This window comes from Cololabis saira, chromosome 10, assembly GCF_033807715.1.
Source record: "Cololabis saira isolate AMF1-May2022 chromosome 10, fColSai1.1, whole genome shotgun sequence".
NCBI classification, from domain to species: Eukaryota; Metazoa; Chordata; class Actinopteri; order Beloniformes; family Belonidae; genus Cololabis; species Cololabis saira.
The window spans coordinates 49,170-65,827 of record NC_084596.1 but is presented as its reverse complement, the minus strand read 5'-3'; positions in this window follow the sequence as shown (position 1 = coordinate 65,827).

Genomic DNA, 16,658 nt, shown 5'->3' with positions numbered 1-16,658 from the left:
TCTCTTTTATTTTCTTTTCTTTTCTTTTCTTTTCTTTTCTTTTCTTTTCTTTTCTTTTCTTCTCTTCTCTTCTCTCCAGCTCATGGACAAAGTTACACCTGTAACCTCCACCCAGGTATGAGCTACACTCAGATCCTGCATCACTGTGTTTCTTTGTATTAGCACAAATATATCCGTATTTATACCAGACTCTGTGTGAATACTCGATTCTGATTGGCTGGCAGCCAGTACTGGAGTTGAGGGGGGATGAGGGGGGATGGCACCCCCCCTGAAATAAAAACGGTCCAAATCATCCCCCCCTGAAATAAAAACGGTCCAAATCATCCCCCCTGAAATAAAAAGGGTCCAAATCATCCCCCCTGTAAAACTGCCATCCCCCCTTTCCATCCCTTATGTCATTTTATCAATGAATGTGGTTTTACTGCTATTTCAACATTTAGGGGGTTTTGTGTATATGAGTAAAATACTGTGGGAAAGAGAGAGCTGGAGGAGGAACAGGTTTGATAATTCTACATGTTGGGTTAAAACCCTTGTATTTGGCCTAATACAGCTCATTATGTCAGTGGATATCAGGCAGATTAATTTATTATAGATGTTTTGTTTTGGTGGTGGAAAGAAGAAGCAGCAGGGCAAGATAGTGCTGAAGAAGTGCTGAAGAACAGTGCAGAAAACATAAACATGACGACCTAAGTTACCAGAAAGAGAGTAATAAAGATGAAGATATCCCTGAATGCTGGACATCTGACATTAAGCAATATCCATGGCTAACATGCCAAAGCAAAGAACTTGGCTGCCTAACGTGCCAGAAGATAAAAGTAGTCTGGCCAAATGTAGGAGGGAGCCAGATGCATGTTGCTGACGAGTGGTCTAAAGTTAAAGTGAAAGTTAAAGCTGCAGTCTCTTCGTAAGAAGATACACAAGCAGAGAATGACAGACGATCACCAAGAAGCTGAGAAAACCATTGAAAAGTCAAAAGAAAAAACAATGGAAACGTTGACTTCTGATATGCAGAGGCATTACTTCTTAACGGCTGATCGGGTATTTCGCACAGTTTACAAGATTGTGAAATCTGCAAGGCCTTTCACAGATCTACCAACTGATATTGATCTGCAAGTCTTGAATGGACTTGACATGGGAAGATCTTTACATTCAGACCATTCCTGTGCAACAATCAGACAACACATAGCAAGTGAAATGAGAAAGAGAGTAGTTGGAAAGGTCCTTCAAAGTGGAACAAAGTTTTCTGTTCTGATAGATGAATCTACAACTGACAGTAAAAAATCAGTTTTGATCATTTATATTAGAGCAAGCCTAGGGATGAGTGAAGAGCCACTCACATTCTTCTTGGATCTAGTTGAACTTTCTGCAACCAGTGCGGATGAAATTTATCAAGCTCTGATGAACAACCTGTCCCACCACGGCTTCTCTGATATTATTATGTTTGCTTTGCTTCAGATGGAGCTTCTGTCATGCTTGGAATTAAATCAGGTGTTTAAAAGTTTCCCAATGCGATGGTGTGGCACTGCATGAACCACCGTCTTGAGTTGAGTGTTGGAGATGTTGTTGAGGAAATTACAGGGATGAATGATTTCCAGTTTTTCTTTGACAAAGTGTAAAGTCTCCATCATGCATCTGCCAAAAACCGCCGTGAGCTCACAGAATGTTGTGAGGTTCTTCCATTACGGTGTCTGAACATAGGGAGAATTCTCAGCACTAGATGGGCGGCATCCAGTTATAGGACCATTAAAGCTGTATGACAACAGTACCCTGCACTCCACAAGCACTTTTCTGATGATCAGTTGATCCCAAAAGAAGCTCAACACAGATATGCATGTTCAGTGGTTTAGCAAATCATCTTTCTAGTGCAACCTTTGTCCAGAATCTTGGAGTCATGTATGATGCTTTAGAAGAGCTGTCTGAATTCTCTCTCTCCCTTCAAGAAAGAAACATGACGCTCCCCGAGGCCGAAGCAAGTCTCAGTCGGCAGGTCGGCGTGTTAAAGTCAATGGCAGGGCAACCTGGACCAAAGAAGAGGCTCGGACAGCAGTGGGTTTGAAGCTATGCCTGGCAAAGACAGAAGCAAGGAAGAATACCAGAACTTTCTTAACAACATCGGTGTGCTGCAGCCGTGTAGCTGGCCAGATATGCTTGGGGTTCCTTATGCCGAAAAGGAAATACAGGAACTCTGCTCCTTTTTCAAACTTGATAATGGCAGACAAATTCAAAGAGGGATGAGGGAATATATTGACATGATCAGACTCAAAACTGTTGATGATCTGAGATCAGCAGCACCAGAAGAGCTGAAACCTCACGCTGGTCATCTCCACAGCTGAGTGTGAGCGTGGTTTTAGTCAGATGAACATTTTAACCACAAGTAGGAGCACCCTAGAGCTAAAAAGCATGTCAGCCTTGCTTTTCATGTAATTCGTGTGTTTGCCCTCCACTGAAAAAGTTCAAACCAGATGTCTATTTCAAGTCTTGGCTTCAGAGCCATTTCTTAGCTAACGATCCGAAAGCAAGAGCCTGAAAAATTGACAACAAAAAACATGATTATGAAAGTATTTGGAAACTTCTATGAGTGGGAGAGTTATCACTGCAAAAACTCAAAATCTTACCAGGAATATTTGTCTTATTTCTAGTTAAAATGTCTCATTTATAGTCAAAAAATCTCATTACACTTAAAACAAGACTCATCACCAGAAGAATAACTTATTTGACAATTTTCACCTGTTTCAAGTAAATTTTCACTTGAAATAAGTAGAAGAATCTGCCAGTGGAACAAGATTTATCTTCTTATTACAAGCAAAAAAATCTTGTTCCACTGGCAGATTTTTCTACTTATTTCAAGTGAAAATCTACTTGAAACAGGTGAAAATTGTTGTTTTTTCCAGTGATGAGTCTTTTTTTAAGTGTAATGAGATATTTTTACTAAAATGAGACATTTTAAATAGAAATAAGACAAGATGTTAAGATTTTGAGTTAAGATTGTGAGTTTTTGCAGTGATCCATGTTACTTATCCTGTGAAGGACAGAGTCATATTGATAAGTTCAGAAAAGTGTTTTTTATTGTTGTGTTTTGATGTATTTGATGTAAGCCCAGTGGATATTTAAAGCTTACAGAAGGCTGCATTTAACTGCTGCTATGTCGTTCCTGAGATAATGAAATATATTATATGTGGTGCCTAACTGTTTCCCAAGTATATTAGTGCGTGTGTGAATGAATAAATGAGACGTAAAAGGTCAATTTCTTACCTAATTTCTTACTCCCATAAAAACAATCCTAACCCTAATAATTTATCAGACTCGTGTGTGACAGCAGAATTTTGGGTACAACTTTATTTACATACAAATGTTTATCATTACGAATACGAATAGTTATAACATGGACACATCTTTTTGGAAGTTATCTTACTCCATATGCAACTCGATTACTAAATGTCTGAAGTAGATGGGGTTCAGGTGTTTACATGCAGTTTAAAAGTCTGAATGATGTCTTATACGATCAGAAACCCGATTGAACTGCTGCAGTTAAACGTACTGACTGAGTGCTACTAGTGCCGACTAGTGGTGTGAAGGTTGTATTGCTACTGTAGCCTGGCCTGAGCCTGTGAGTCCGAGCTCAGGATAAAGGAGATGAACGGACAAATCGTTTTACACACGGATCCATTTACAGATTTGCCACGGCAGAAGTGTGTCAAAATCCACGTGTACAAAGACAGCCAATCGAGAGCTCCCGGCTGATATTTTACGCACACTTAAGTATGAATACAGACACACACATCTTCTTACACACACACATAAATCTGAATACAGACAAATGTGAATACACACACATCTTCTTACACACACACACAAATGTGAATACGGACACACAAATCTTTTTACGCACACACAAATCTGAATACAGACAAATGTGAATACACACAAATCTTTTTACACACACAGATTGAGATACGCAAATAATATTGGAACAATAATACCCCCATAATAGAATCGATTCTTGACATCTGAATCGGTCCCCAGCCCTGGTAGGAAGGTCCTGGTCCTGGTCCTGGTCCTGGTCCTGGTCCTGCTGGTCCTGCTGGTCCTGCTGGTCCTGGTCCTGGTCCTGGTCCTGGTCCTGCTGGTCCTGCTGGTCCTGCTGGTCCTGGTCCTGGTCCTGGTCCTGCTGGTCCTGCTGGTCCTGCTGGTCCTGCTGGTCCTGGTCCATGTCCTGCTGGTCCTGCTGGTCCTGCTGGTCCTGCTGGTCCTGCTGGTCCTGCTGGTCCTGGTCCATGTCCTGCTGGTCCTGCTGGTCCTGCTGGTCCTGCTGGTCCTGCTGGTCCTGCTGGTCCTGCTGGTCCTGGTCCTGCTGGTCCCGCTGGTCCTGGTCCTGCTGGTCCTGCTGGTCCTGGTCCTGCTGGTCCTGGTCCTGCTGGTCCTGCTGGTCCTGCTGGTCCTGGTCCTGCTGGTCCTGGTCCTGCTGGTCCTGGTCCTGCTGGTCCTGGTCCTGCTGGTCCTGGTCCTGGTCCTGCTGGTCCTGGTCCTGCTGGTCCTGCTGGTCCTGGTCCTGGTCCTGCTGGTCCTGCTGGTCCTGGTCCTGCTGGTCCTGCTGGTCCTGCTGGTCCTGGTCCTGGTCCTGCTGGTCCTGCTGGTCCTGCTGGTCCTGCTGGTCCTGGTCCTGGTCCTGCTGGTCCTGCTGGTCCTGCTGGTCCTGCTGGTCCTGCTGGTCCTGGTCCTGCTGGTCCTGCTGGTCCTGCTGGTCCTGCTGGTCCTGCTGGTCCTGGTCCTGGTCCTGGTCCTGCTGGTCCTGCTGGTCCTGCTGGTCCTGGTCCTGCTGGTCCCGCTGGTCCTGGTCCTGCTGGTCCTGCTGGTCCTGGTCCTGCTGGTCCTGCTGGTCCTGGTCCTGGTCCTGCTGGTCCTGCTGGTCCTGGTCCTGGTCCTGCTGGTCCTGCTGGTCCTGGTCCTGGTCCAGCTGGTCCTGCTGGTCCTGGTCCAGCTGGTCCTGCTGGTCCTGGTCCTGGTCCTGCTGGTCCTGGTCCTGCTGGTCCTGCTGGTCCTGGTCCTGCTGGTCCTGGTCCTGGTCCTGCTGGTCCTGCTGGTCCTGCTGGTCCTGGTCCTGCTGGTCCTGCTGGCCCAGCTGGTCCTGCTGGTCCTGCTGGTCCTGCTGGTCCTGCTGGTCCTGGTCCTGCTGGTCCTGCTGGTCCTGCTGGTCCTGCTGGTCCTGCTGGTCCTGCTGGTCCTGCTGGTCCTGGTCCTGCTGGTCCTGCTGGTCCTGGTCCTGCTGGTCCTGGTCCTGCTGGTCGTCCTGGTCCTGCTGGTCCTGGTCCTGCTGGTCCTGGTCCTGCTGGTCCAGCTGGTCCAGCTGCCCCCCCCCCCAGGACTCCTGCAGGCTCATTTCCAGTAAGTTTACCAGGAAATGCATCACAGAGCCCCCCTAACCCCCCAGGAAGCTCGTCACGGCTCTGCTGCAGGTCTGGCTCGATTGTGTTGGTTTCCTGCAGCTGCCGGGAACTCAGCTCGTGTTTGGTCCCGGTTTAACGTGGTGAGAACACGACTGTCCTGCTATCCGGCTCCGCGAGGCACAATCCTGGATTCAGAGGCGGATCTAGGGAGCGGCTATTTGGGCTCAAGCCCCGAATGTTTTTCCAAAAGCCCCGGATCTGAAAAAACAAAACAAAACAAAAAAAATCATGTGGTCTAAATGTTCAATTCGGGTGCAAGCGCTCGGTGGCGAAGCGTCCGCTCTGCGCGCAAAGCGCAGACCGAGCCGGTGTTCTGTCGATTTCTGCTGCTTCGTCGAAAAATGCTACCGCCGCATAATCCGATTTTTTCAGAAAAAGCTCTCTAATGGTTTTCTACCTTTGCAGAGCTACAATTTTACTGTGTTTTACTCCCTAGCCCACTTCCTTTCCCCCCAAGTGGTCCTTGTCTCCTGCCAGGCCATCATTGTAAATAAGAATGTTATTAATGACCTGCCTGGTTAAATAAAGGCCAATGACTGAATATGAATGATTTGAATATCAAATAAAGCGATGGAATTGTTTTTTTTTTCCTCTTTATCGTATAATGTTCACAAAATGAAATGCAAATAACGTCATGGGTCGTGTATTTTGAAGGATCAAATACTCAACATCCCATGTTATCCATTTTAAATAAATATTTCTGAGGTAGCATAATTTGATAGTCCAGTAACACCCTATCAAATAATGCTCCTGTCACTTAATGCATTCAGGGCACGGGAAGCATCTAAATTGATCTCTTCTGGCCTGATACTGCGCCGCAAAATATCTAAAATTATCTAAATATCTTCAAACATTTGCCTGCGCCCAAATTGAACATTTTTTTAATTTCACCGGCATCTCAGCGGTGTCCGATAGGAGAGAAGGTGGTGGAGGGTGAAAAAAAACTTGCAGGTTGTAGATCAGAGACGATCATGATGGAAGAAAAAATAATTTTGGCTGTGAGTCTGTGGGAGACGAGACTGCAGGACTATCGTGACATCAATAAAAAGGGACAAAAGTGGAGAGAAATCTCCCAAAATATGGACATACCAGGTGTATTTAAAAGTGGTACAAAACCTTTGGTAGTGATAGAGAGCTATTGCAAACCGAATGTGACAGACTCACAAGGTGGAACCCAAGAGCGAGACCGTGGTGGAGTAAAGAATGAATTTATTTGTAGGGAAGGGGAAAAAGGGGGTCCAGTTAGGGCAGAGGTGGTTGCTGGCACTGGGAATGGCTGGCGTGGGGAGGAGGGGACAATGGAGGGCTGAGTGGAAGCCAGGGGTAGCTTGGAGCTGGAGGGTGGCTGGGAGAACAGACGGGTTGGTAGCTTGGAGCTGGAGGCGGGCTGGGAGAACAGACTGGTTGGTAGCTTGGAGCTGGAGGCGGGCTGGGAGAACAGACTGGTTGGTAGCTTGGAGCTGGAGGGTGGCTAGGAGAACAGACTGGTTGGTAGCTTGGAGCTGGAGGGTGGCTAGGAGAACAGACTGGTTGGTAGCTTGGAGCTGGAGGCGGGCTGGGAGAACAGACTGGTTGGTAGCTTGGAGCTGGAGGGTGGCTAGGAGAACAGACTGGTTGGTAGCTTGGAGCTGGAGGGTGGCTAGGAGAACAGACTGGTTGGTAGCTTGGAGCTGGAGGGTGGCTGGGAGAACAGACTGGTTGGTAGCTTGGAGCTGGAGGGTGGCTGGGAGAACAGACTGGTTGGTAGCTTGGAGCTGGAGGGTGGCTGGGAGAACAGACTGGTTGGTAGCTTGGAGCTGGAGGGTGGCTGGGAGAACAGACTGGTTGGTAGCTTGGAGCTGGAGGGTGGCTGGGAGAACAGACTGGTTGGTAGCTTGGAGCTGGAGGGTGGCTGGGAGAACAGGTAGCTGGCAGGTGAGAATGGTCCACGGAGGTTTGACAACAATCTGGCGAGGAGTGGTGGAGAAGCAAGTGTAGAAATACTGCAGTGGAGATGAGTTGATGGATGGCAGGTGAGGAGACTGAGGGAGCTGATGAGTTGATGGCAGGCAGGTGTGGAGGAATCCCGGAGCTGAGAGCGAGTGGCAGATGACCACACCCACACCAGCACACAAAACAAAACACAGGGAGAAACACAAGGAAACACCGGGGAAGAGGGAGGTACAGCCATACTTTGACCCACAATCTGTACATTTAATCAGGCTTCCATTCTGAACAAGTGGATATGACAATCTTTGATGAACTCCATAGCGCCACCTTTTGGTCAGGTATACTTTTTTCATCAAATTATGTGCTGTAATTACTGTTTCGTTCATCCAATCACAATGGAATCCATACATGTTATTGTCATAAGGGTCCTTATTGACTGTGTCGCGTATCGTGGTCTTAACTTGAACAAAATTGTCATTCTACGTCACTCTGGATTTCTGGTAAAATAATCATTAAAAATCCCTGGTTTTGTCTTAGGACAATTACATTTCAGATTCAGATACCTTTCAACAGGACTCAAAAATCATACACTGGAACATATCGGTTTTGGAGAAGTCTGTCACTCACTTTTTTCAAAATATGAACTCATATCTAAATAAATGGTAGGTTTGTCATGCCATGTCCAATTAACTTCAAACTTCGTAAAGATATTATTTACTGTGATGTGAAAATATCCTGTTGATTTCATAGATTTCTAATGAATTTTTATGTTAAATCTGTTGGATCTGTTGGAGGCGGGGGGAACGTTGCTGCGTGCGCAGCGTGGTGACGTCACTTGCACATGCACTCACGGTGGAGAAACAGATCTCCAGTGTTTTCACACAAGATTCACCTGATGTAAGTATTTTGTGTTATGTTCATGACTGTAGACGTAGTCTGAAGACATCTATGACGGAATATTCAGGTGGAATAGTTATCGTCACCGATGTTTTTCGGCCGGTCGGCACATGTCTGTAAGCCGACATGCACGCTCAGACTTTTTTCCTCTCTACCGACCAGAGGCCAGGTGAAATAAAACCACACTGATTTTGAGACAACCCCGTCTTTTAAATTCCATTTTTATACAGAAAATAATTACAGTACATCTATTACACCTTATTTCACAGCAGCTTTGTAATTATTTTATTATATTTATTATTATCGCGCTTTCATCCGAGATCTGGTCAGGAGCATGCAGCATCCTAAGTTCTATAGTAAACCATGGTTTGTTAAGGTTTTCAGAGCTTCCTTTATCTTTAGAAATAAGATAAAGGTTGTGTTTAGAATTGCACTGTGTGGCACGAAGCTTTCATCCAACCAGTGTGCTGTTAAACTTAAAAGTAAAAACGTTTTACTACCTCCTCTCGAAACACTGAGCCAGGCCTGGTGATAAATGTGATATTTAATGGTTTGTATTAATGGGCGTGGCCTAATGGCTCAACAGCGCCCCCTAGAATTCTTTGTGCCTCAAGCCCCACAATACGGTTTGATGTACATGCACGAAAATCGGTACACACCTGTTTCATGGCGCAACTTAAAGAAAAGTCTCTTGGCGCCATGGTCGAAACAGCCAGTTAACTACATAATCACATCAATCATATAAAGATGTTTAGGAAGACAGAACTACAATCAGATACAGAGACACTAATGATTTCATGCTCTCGTCCTTCAGGATCCAACCAAAGTCTTTCTGAAAGCTGTTCCAAGCAAAGGGTCATGGCCACACTGAGCTATTTCAACCATATTTCTACTTATTTTGAGACTTGGAGATCCATCTATAATCCGTCCAAACAGACTGAAGATATTTGGAACGTGTCTATAGATCTATAGTTTGACGAAGAACATGACACTTTAATTCTATCGGATCAGTGAAGCTCATGCAGGTGTTTCCTGTTTCACTTCTAAGGTTTTATACATCAGGATATAAAAGAAACATCATCTGGTCGTCACCAGAGAGACCTCAGATCAACAAAAACATGACAGTTAAGTTTTATTATTACAAATTAAAGTCCCAACAGAGAAGCCGGTTGTAAAAAACCAACAACACGAGTGCTGCTTGGAGAGGAAACCACCAGGAACGAAGCAGCCAAACGCTGCAGATCAATCAAACTTAATTAAATGAAGTGTGAAAAGCTCAATGAAAACAGATGTTTGGGAACTTTGCTGTTCTTGAGAATTCAGCTGTGTTAACACAACGCAAGGGAGGACAGACATCAGCAATAGAGGGTCTGCATTGATGTCACTTCCCCACTGGACCACGCCCCCTTACTCTGGACCACGCCCCTTTACTCTGGACCACGCCCCCTTACTGCACTGAGTGGTAAAACATCTGCAACTTGTGTGTTAGACGGGATAGGAGCCGATTCTGGGCTTAAATTAGCGTAAGTTGGACTTGACAGTGACCCGTACAGTTACCCCAAGAACCAGTGGTCCATGGACATTAATATTTGGTACAGTTACCAAGAACCAGTGGTCCATGGACATTAATATTTGGTACAGTTACCCCAAGAACCAGTGGTCCATGGACATTAATATTTGGTACAGTTACCAAGAACCAGTGGTCCATGGACATTAATATTTGGTACAGTTACCAAGAACCAGTGGTCCATGGACATTAATATTTGGTACAGTTACCAAGAACCAGTGGTCCATGGACATTAATATTTGGTACAGTTACCAAGAACCAGTGGTCCATGGACATTAATATTTGGTACAGTTACCAAGAACCAGTGGTCCATGGACATTAATATTTGGTACAGTTACCCCAAGAACCAGTGGTCCATGGACATTAATATTTGGACACCAATCCAGTTTCCTGATATTTATATGTACTTAATTTCTACTTGAAAATACAAAACTCTTGACGCTTGGTCCGACTTCAAGGCAGGATTTGTTTGAGAAATGAAAGGGATGAGGACACCGAACTTTATGATTTGACCGTTTAACGTTAGCTACCCAAAAATCCAACATCACCTGATACAAAATGGGAACCGCAAATCCACGTTTCGGTGCCTGGAATCCAGTTGTTTCTGTGAATTGCAGCGATCCATTTGTCTCTCTTAAGCTTATTTTTCTGCAGTCTGTAAAACGATAACTCCGATTTCTTGCTAAATCTATGAGTTCAGTCGATCGCACAACAGCTCTTTCCCATTTTAGATGTTTTCCAGTTGCTCAAACTGAAAGTTTACGCTGCCACTCAGTGTTTCTGACACTCAGTGGGTTAAACCCTCCATGAAGTCGCATCTGTGACATCATGAACATTCCCTCAATACAAAAGTTTTCTAATAAAATGAAAGAACATCTGTCCGAGAGCTTGAATGAAATGATGTTCTGGTCTCTAGAAAGATCCTAGAGACAACTTCTGTTGTAATAAATGCTATATAAATAAAATTGAATTGAATTGAATTGAATTGAATTGAATTGAATTGAATTGAATTAATGAGTCCAATGGTCCCAAACCTGCCGGAAAATCTACAACAGAATGATTGGAAATGAAGAGGGTGAGGGTGTTGCTATGGCAACGGTCCTCAGTCGTCCTCAGAGCCCTCAACCCGCCTGAGATGAGGAGGGGTGTCGGTACGAGCTCCTATGACTACGTTTACATGCAGTCAGTTCGGGTTATTGCTAATATTACAGTCACTGAAACATTGGGAATAATGTGTTTCCATGCTGAGCTAACAGAGTTATCCCTGTATCCATGGTAACAGGGTTATCCCTGTATCCATGGTAACAGGGTTATCCCTGTATCCATGGTAACAGGGTTATCCCTGTATCCATGGTAACAGGGTTATCCCTGTATCCACGGTGACAGGGTTATCCCTGTATCCATGGTAACAGGGTTATCCCTGTATCCATGGTGACAGGGTTATCCCTGTATCCACGGTGACAGGGTTATCCCTGTATCCACGGTAACAGGGTTATCCCTGTATCCATGGTAACAGGGTTATCCCTGTATCCATGGTAACAGGGTTATCCTGTTACTTCTGACGAGGAAATCCCGTTAAGCTAAACGTGACCAAATATTCAGTTAGAAAAGGAGGAACCCAGGGGTCATTTCGGGGTTTTTAAAACCCCCAAAATTTGTGTTTACATGGCCATGTAACCGGGTTATTGCTAATATTCCGGTTTTAAAAGGGTTAAAAGCTGCATGTAAACGTAGTCTATGACTGCGTTTACATGCAGTTACATGCTATGTATGTTTCCCCGCAGGCAAAGACCCGTAACCATAGCAACCACACGAGACTCAAGAAGATGCGCATGAAGCGATGCAGCGCTGCAGAAAAGTGTCACAGAGACCAAGATTTCTGGTGCGTGATGGTGATGCGTGTGTTCATTTAGAGATTAAAAAACAGACGTAAACCGTGAACGGAATTAGGGGAAATGATTTATGTATTTGAGTCTCGAGCCAAATATAGTCTTAACACGTCTTAGCGTTAACTTATTTATTATATAACATATTTATCCAGAGATGTAAAAGTTGTGTCATTTTTCTTTTGCCAGACTCTTTTCCAGACTGTGAACAAGACATTTATCCAATCTGGCAATCATCAGACAAGTGGCAGCTTTGAGCATCTATGGGCTGTAATTCATTATCTCTGGAAACTGAGGGGGATTTTTGGACTTTATGACACTAAGACATACTAAGATGAAGGTTTGCAAAGCCCTCGTGACGATCAGTGAGTTTCCTGGGGCAGAAAACACATAATTTACAGCCGTCTCCTCCACGTTTCTGTGTCGTAGCGCATTCCTCCGGCCCGGCGAGGCAAACAATTCACTCTGTTTTCTCAGAATTAATCAGGTCCATGTGAAGAAACTGGGTCACCAAAATACTTCCCGTGAACAGAACTGAAAATACTCTTCCAAGAAATGTTTACTTTCACAACCTGGGCCTGGTTGTGAAACCAAAATACTTCCTTGATCCTCAACAAGCGTCCAAAACACAACCTGTTTGTTTCTGATGAACAGATTAAAGAGAGAAAACTTCCTCCTTCAGATTGTTTCCATCAGAGTTTCCCCCGAGCGCGAGGAGCTGAGTTTATTTATGTAGCACTTCAACACAAGGTCATTCAAAGTGCTTTACATCAACATTAAAAGCAGCAAGACATAATTAGACAGTAAATAACAATAAAATGAAATACAATTATGAGAAAAGAAGGTAAAATAATAAAAAGCACAAGTTGAGCATGATGTTTTGCCCGGCGAGCAGATGGACGTTGGGTCAACGACCTGGTGTTGTGTAAGAGAGTTCCTCGTGTTCGGTCTGTTTTCAACCTCCACGCTGATGGAATGTGACGAGCTGGAAGGAAACACCTCTAAACATGTAGGAAATGTCATAATAACCCCAGGAAAACAGAGCGGATCACGCTGACCCCACGTAAACTCACCGTCCTGAAGAAAACACCTCTAAACACGTAGGAAATGTCATAATAACCTGAGGAAAACAGAGCAGATCACGCTGACCCCACGTAAACTCACCGTCCTGGGAAAAACACGAGCTGCTTTCCAGCAGGAACTTCCATCTGCAGCAGGACGTCCCGTCAGTCTTTAATACCAGTAAATAAGAAGGAACAAGGTTAGAAATGAAAACAATTATAGACGTAAACTCACCATCCGGGGAAAAACACGAGCTGCTTTCCAGCAGGAACTTCCATCTGCAGCAGGACGTCCCAGAGTAAAGAGGAAACAATAAAGAAAAAGGTTAGAAATTAAAGGATTCATTGGAGCAGGTAACATCTCTGCAGAGCCCTCACACCCAGGACCAGGACCAGGACCAGGACCAGGTCTAGACCAGGACCAGGACCAGGACCAGGACCAGGACCAGGACCAGGATCAGGACCAGGACCAGGACCAGGACCAGGACCAGGACCAGGACCAGAACCAGGACCAGGACCAGGTCCAGGACCAGGACCAGGACCAGGACCAGGACCAGGACCAGGATCAGGACCAGGACCAGGACCAGGACACAGACTGTTCCAGCTCCTCCCCTCTGGACGGCGCTACAGAGCTCTGTACGCTAAAACCTCCAGACACAGGGACAGTTTCTTCCCGCAAGCTGTTGCTCTGATGAACTCACACAATTAATAGAGTCTCAGAGAAACCAACCAATCACGTGCAATAACAATAATAGCAGTTACTGCTGTAACAATGCACCTTCCGGCAATAATCCTGTCTGCCTCACTCTGCTGCACCTATCGCTTTTTTGTATTTTTTGTATAATTTGTTTTGTATAATTGTATATATGTTATTTTATTCAGAGCGATCATTTTCTCTACCTCATACTGCTGCACTTTAGTTCCTTAATTGTATATATGTCAATAAGTACCACATTGTTTATTTACTGTCTGATATTCTAAATCTAAAGAGCGAAATAACCGGAGTCAAATTCCTTGTTGGACAATGTTCGAACCTGGAAACCAATAAAGACGATTCTGATAACTTAAAAGGAACAGATGTTTAAAAAAACAAGATTCAGGACTAAATTGATGGAACGTTGGGTGAGGGTGTTGCTATGGCAACGGCCCTCAGTCGTCCTCAGAACCCACAACCCGCCTGAGATGAGGGGGGGTGTCGGTACAAGCTCCTATGACTACGTTTACATGCAGTCAGTTCGGGTTATTGCTAATATTACAGTCACTGAAACATTGGGAATAATGTGTTTCCATGCTGAGCTAACAGGGTTATCCCTGTATCCATGGTAACAGGGTTATCCCTGTATCCATGGTAACAGGGTTATCCTGTATCCGTGGTAACAGGGTTATCCCTGTCTCCATGCTAACAGGGTTATCCCTGTATCCATGGTAACAGGGTTATCCCTGTATCCATGGTGACAGGGTTATCCCTGTATCCATGGTGACAGGGTTATCCCTGTATCCATGTGTCCACCGTGTTCGAACCTGGCCAATAAAGACGATTCTGATAACTTAAAAGGAATGGATGTTTAAAAAAACAAGATTCAGGACTAAATTGATGGAACGTTGGGTTTCTGTGAAAGGAATCAGTTTATGGAACAATTGGAACAAAGAAACCAAAGAATCCAAATCAAACATTACATTCAAAAGAACAATTAAAGCCAGTATGTTAAGGAAATAGAATTAAATATGTTAGTTACGTTTGATTGACATCCCCATCGTCAGGAAAGGTATAAACATTGTTTGTTGTTGCAGAGTGGGGTTGAAGCAGAGTGGGGACTCTGGGGCGTGCTCATCCATCACCCCAGCCGAGGTCACCGAGGTGGTTCGTAAGCTCCTCAGTGGCACCAGGGGTGGATGAGATTCGCCCTGAGTACCTCATGTCTCTGGATGTCGTAGGGCTGTCTTGGTTGACACGCCTCTGCGACATTGCATGGAGGAAGGGGACAGTACCGCTGGAGTGGCAAACCGGGGTGGTGGTCCCTCTGTTTAAAAAGGGGGACCGGAGAGTGTGTTCCAACTACAGGGGGATCACACTTCTCAGCCTCCCGGGGAAAGTCTACGCCAGGGTACTGGAGAGGAGATTACGGCCGGTTTTCGTCCCAGTCGCGGAACACTGGACCAGCTCTACACCCTCCGCAGGGTGCTCGAGGGTTCATGGGAATTTGCCCAACCAGTCTACATGTGTTTTGTGGATCTGGAGAAGGCATTTGACCGTGTCCCTCGTGCCATCCTGTGGGGGGGTCGGTGAGTCCAGGTCCAGGTCTGTGGGGGGTCAGTGAGTCCAGGTCCAGGTCTGTGGGGGGTCAGTGAGTCCAGGTCTGTGGGGGATCAGTGAGTCCAGATCCAGGTCTGTGGGTGCTCAGTGAGTATGGAGTCCGGGGCCCTCTACTAAGGGCTGTCCGGTCTCTGTATGATCGGAGCAGGAGTTTGGTTCTCATTGCCGGCAGTAAGTCAGACTTGTTCCCGGTGCATGTTGGACTCCGGCAGGGCTGCCCTTTGTCACCGGTCATGTTCATAATTTTTATGGACAGGATTTCTAGGCGCAGCCAGGGGCCGGAGGGGATCCGGTTTGGGAACCACAGGATTTCGTCTCTGCTTTTGGCAGATGATGTTGTCCTGTTGGTTTCATCGGACCGGGACCTTCAGCATGTGCTGGGGCGGTTTGAGGCCGAGTGCGACGCGGCAGGGATGAGAATCAGCACCTCCAAGACTGAGGCCATGGTTCTCCACCGGGAAAGGGTGGCATGCCAAGAGCTGGAGGAAGAGCTGGAGGAAGAGCTGGAGGAAGAGATGGAGGAAGAGAGGGTGGAAGAGCTGGAGGAAGAGCTGGAGGAAGAGCTGGAGGAAGAGTTGGAGGAAGAGATGGAGGAAGAGCTGGAGGAAAAGATGGAGGAAGAGTTGGAGGAAGAGATGGAGGAAGAGTTGGAGGAAGAGCTGGAGGAAGAGCTGGAGGAAGAGCTGGAGGAAGAGATGGAGGAGGAGCTGGAGGAAGAGATGGAGGAAGAGCTGGAGGAAGAGTTGGAGGAAGAGATGGAGGAAGAGCTGGAGGAAAAGATGGAGGAAGAGTTGGAGGAAGAGATGGAGGAAGAGTTGGAGGAAGAGCTGGAGGAAGAGCTGGAGGAAGAGCTGGAGGAAGAGATGGAGGAGGAGCTGGAGGAAGAGATGGAGGAAGAGCTGGAGGAAGAGCTGGAGGAAGAGCTGGAGGAAGAGCTGGAGGAAGAGCTGGAGGAAGAGCTGGAGGAAGAGCTGGAGGAAGAGCTGGAGGAAGAGCTGGAGGAAGAGATGGAGGAAGAGCTGGAGGAAGAGCTGGAGGAAGAGTTGGAGGAAGAGATAGAGGAAGAGCTGGAGGAAAAGATGGAGGAAGAGTTGGAGGAAGAGATGGAGGAAGAGTTGGAGGAAGAGCTGGAGGAAGAGCTGGAGGAAGAGCTGGAGGAAGAGATGGAGGAGGAGCTGGAGGAAGAGATGGAGGAAGAGCTGGAGGAAGAGCTGGAGGAAGAGATGGAGGAAGAGCTGGAGGAAGAGTTGGAGGAAGAGATAGAGGAAGAGCTGGAGGAAAAGATGGAGGAAGAGTTGGAGGAAGAGATGGAGGAAGAGTTGGAGGAAGAGCTGGAGGAAGAGCTGGAGGAAGAGCTGGAGGAAGAGATGGAGGAAGAGCTGGAGGAAGAGCTGGAGGAAGAGATGGAGGAAGAGCTGGAGGAAGAGTTGGAGGAAGAGATGGAGGAAGAGCTGGAGGAAGAGATGGAGGAAGAGATGGAGGAAGTGTCTGGGGTGAAGGAAGTCTGGGCATCTCTGTCGAGGCTGCTGCCCCCGCGACCCGGGAACGGATAAGTGGAAG